General features: G+C 37.7%; 1 non-coding gene across 1 annotated transcript; it reads left to right on the top strand.

Annotated features, from left to right (window-relative positions):
- The first annotated feature begins 2809 nt into the window (after positions 1-2809).
- On the top strand, positions 2810-2893 carry TRNAL-CAG (transfer RNA leucine (anticodon CAG)). Its single transcript has one exon. It is a non-coding gene; the product is annotated as a tRNA-Leu (tRNA).
- Positions 2894-4204: the final 1311 nt, after the last annotated feature.

Here is a 4204-nt window from a genome sequence, read left to right as displayed (position 1 = left end):
TTGCATTATTTCTTAACGTGCGTCGGCTTCGTACGTGAATCTTGGTCGTGTGCTGTAAAGCAGTGTTTTCGTGGGAGTGTGTGTACAATGCTGTGTGGGTCGGTATGGCTAAGGCCGCGGTCTATTTGATTTATGGTGCCCGCGGCTACGCTATCATCGGCGGTCATAGACGCCGTGAATGCTTCTGTCCGGGGTAGACATACTCAACGTCTCCAACATTTTGGCAGCGGACGTTATGTGGCGATGCTGGTGTTGGCCGCTCACGCCCATCACCTGCTGGACCAAGGATACTTTCACTTGAGGGACGAGCGCGTGCTCGTGGAGCCGGCCGGATAGAAAGTCATGTGGATCACCCTCAGGTCGGTTCCGTACGAACTGTCTCATGACGTCTTTAAAAACGTGCTGTCGGCATATGGAACAGTACGAAAGTTATAACACAAGACGCGCCCACAAATGTGCACCGGGAACCGACATGTGTGTATGATCATGAAGAAGACGGTTCTAAACTTCATTTTCTTGAACGTTTTCCAGGTAATGTGTCATTAACCGGGTATGCGACGCCTCTGTCTCCGCTGTGCCCTAGAAGGCCACCTATAAGATGAGTGCCAGACCCCTCAGTGCGAGATATGTCTGGCGTATGGACATGAGGACATTTCGTGGACTGTCTCTTGTGATATTTGTAATGGTGGCAACACATTTCCGAAGCATGTGGCAAGTAATGCTACGGTGGCTGTGGGGTCGGCGACGGTTCCGCGGCCCACACGGGCGAGAGCGAAATGGGCAGGGGAGGCAGCTTCTCCTCTCGCGTCGTGCATGGCGGCTGCGGGTGGACCCCGAAAGGGTGCCTGTTCCAGCGGCTGCCGTGTCCAAAAAGGAAGAGTTTCGATTCCCTAAGGGGGACCACGCTCGCCCGCCCTGGTCGTGGTCGATGTGTCCTATAGGGTTGAGATTGGCGTTTTGGGTGCCGTCGTGTGGGAGATTCGGCACCTTCCTTCGGACCATGGTTTCGAAGAGGCAAATAGGCAAAGAAGAGAACCGAAAATTAAGCTTCTTATAAGTCAGAAACATATAAACAAGAGAAACGTTATTTACAATGTAATTGAACTATTTCTCTGGATATTAAAACAATTTTGACCGAACATTACAATCGTTCATTAATTAAGACCATTCTTTCGGCTTACATTTTCGGTAAAGCTTCTTAATCTATCTGCCGCTATTTTCAAATTTTTCACTTTAAAATATCAATTGGAACTTTTCATTCGTGACGGGAAAGCAGAGTTGAGTAGTGTGAGACAGAAAACATTGGAAAAAAAATTTTTTTAAACGAAAGTCATGTGGATGAATCGTGATAACACATGTCTGACTGAAAAACGCGACTTCACAAACATCACGCTTATTGCACGAACATTTAAAATTTAAATCAAAATTTAGAAATAACAAGATGATAGCCATGCGTCAACGAATCAGTCTGATTTATCAGGAATTGGTTCCAACTCAACCACTCACACAACACTTTAAATTTTGCCTCATTATCTTCAAAAATTAATTTTTCTAAAACTAGAAACGAGAAAACCTGCTATTTGTATCGGAAATATCAGTATCAAGTGTACGAGGAATATGTACTTTGGAAGTTTTAAAACGGCCTGCGAAGAAACGATTGCGTTTCTTTGATGCCGTACATTCGACAAGTGGTTTAAAATGAGATCTCGCTATATATGTATATGCAAACGAAATTTGGTACTTCTCAGATCGTGCCTAAAGAAGCTGTGTAAGATATATCACATAATTTTAGAAGCTTTTCATTTTGGAGAAAATCAATGATTAAAAAAAGCTATTTCCTCATAATATTCTGCGAAGTTTTCTCACAAACGAAGTTTAACAATAGATCTCATTTCTCATATGTAACGAGAACAGCAATTATAACCTGTCTGTCTTGGTGTTCTCTTAGCATATACATTTGTGTTGTTTAGGTGAATAAACACCTTTTTTATCTAGCGAAAATATGAAGAATAATAGAAAGTTTATGTAGCAATATGCATTTAACGAAGATTATGCAGCACAGTAAAGGTTTTATGAGAAATATGGTAAAAATAAGTCACTTTCAGTAAGATCGTACATGTTTAAACTATTCGTTTAAACATATGAAAGCACCTTTTGAAAATTATCTCAGAAAATGTCCAGTTCGCAACCGTATTATACATTCATACCTTTGACGTTTTAGACAGGTTAATTGAGTTAGTAAACCTAAGTAAATCGGATAAATTTTTACCAAAGACACCGTGAAAAGTATAACTTTCCTAAACAACTTTTAGTTTGATTTAAAGAACTGTTAAAGAGATGAAAGATCTTATATTGTTCTTGCTAGATTAATAAAAGATAATAATTTTGTTTTCGGTTATTGTGGAGTATAAACATCAGAAAATTATTATAAAATATTATATTTGCATCATATAAACGTCGCGAAATCGAAAAATATATGAACGCTTTGTTAGGAAGTTTTCATTCGCATTTCTTGAAAATTACGATCATCAATTGACTAAGTCGATTCTTTCATTTTCATTTACGGTAAAGTAACTTAAGCTATCTGTTTATTCGATACTTTGAGTTTCTATCTGTTGAGGGTCTTATTGTTTTTTAGTCTCTCGTCATGTGTGGTTTAAATGCTAGCTGTGTAGTTTATGGACAGAGCGATGAGATCGGAAAAATAAAAAATATTAAAGAGCCAAAGATGCAGAAAGAGATGGATAACATGTTCTTAACTTTAAAAGGCGACACCATTCGAAAAAATGAAAATTTAAATAAAACATACGTCAGAATGGCCGAGCGGTCTAAGGCGCTGCGTTCAGGTCGCAGTCCGGTCTTCCGGGCGTGGGTTCGAATCCCACTCCTGACAGAATCACTGATATTTTGCCTCTTTTCATTCGTACGTTAACGTGACTCACGTTGTCAAGAAATTTTCCGGTACTTGTATTTTAGGTTCAAAATGGACCATTAACATATGATTTCATTTGAAGGAAAATGTTAAAAGCGAAAACTTGTCTATTTATGGGATGAACAACATAACTTTTATTATTACATGTTTTACTATAAAAATATAATAACTGCGATCTCTCTACAACGTAAGAAAAGATGTGTGCTAGAAATGTAGTATAATTTTACGTGATATCCTTTATGACACAATCAGGGAAAAAATAGTATGTTTTATTCTACGAAGGCCGATTTTCTAAAAAACAAGCCTCACTTTATAGAAGTAACATGAACAAATATAAACTGTTTAGGTGTTCCTCTTGATACCAATATTTTTCTGAGTTTGTCGATTGTGTCAGTGAACACATTTTTTGAGCACGTTATGAAATATGATACCTGCACTCCCTTAAAATATGAATCACGTTTAGCTAGGTAAAAATAAAGAAGAATAAGAGAACTTTTATGTGTTAAATCTGTGTTGTATGTTAAAATTTAAAAATATGGAAGAAGAAACTAGCAACAGTGGAAGTGGTTCGCGTGATTTCTAGTTTCGATACAATACTAAATTGTATGATTATAAAAGACAGTCACTGAAGGGAACTTTCTATTTTTTCTAATTGTCGAGCTAAAGTTCATTTGGTTAGTAACCAAGAACGGAACGGAAATCATAATGGAATGATTTATAGAAAGGATTTCTTCCTCGAAATGGAAAAAGAAGAGAATCGAAAATCAAGTTTCTTTTAAGTCAGAAACATATCGTTCACTGATTAAGACCATTCAGATAGCTTGCATTTTCGGTAAAGCTTCTTAATCTATCTGCCGTCGTTATTTCCAGCTTTTCAGTTTAAAATAACAATTGGAACTGTTCATTCGTGACGTGGAAAGCATAGTTAAATAGTATGAGACCGAAAACATTCGAAAAAGAAGTTATTAAACAAAAGTCATGTGGATGAATCGTGATAACACATGTCTGACTGATCAATGCGACTTCAGAAACATCACGCTTATTACACGGTCATTTAAAATTTCAATCAAAATTTAGAAATAAGAAGATGATGGCCATGCGTCAAGGAAGCAGCCTGATTTATCAGGAATCGGTTCCAACTCAACCACTCACACAACACTTTAAATTTTGCCTCATTACCTTCAAAAATTAATTTTTCTAAGGCTAGAATCGAGAAAACCTGCTATTTGTATCGGAAATATCAGTTCCAAGTGTACGAGGAATATGTACTTT

Source organism: Tachypleus tridentatus, chromosome 4 (genome assembly GCF_004210375.1).
Source record: "Tachypleus tridentatus isolate NWPU-2018 chromosome 4, ASM421037v1, whole genome shotgun sequence".
NCBI lineage: Eukaryota > Metazoa > Arthropoda > Merostomata > Xiphosura > Limulidae > Tachypleus > Tachypleus tridentatus.
This window is presented reverse-complemented; position numbering and strand designations above follow the sequence as displayed.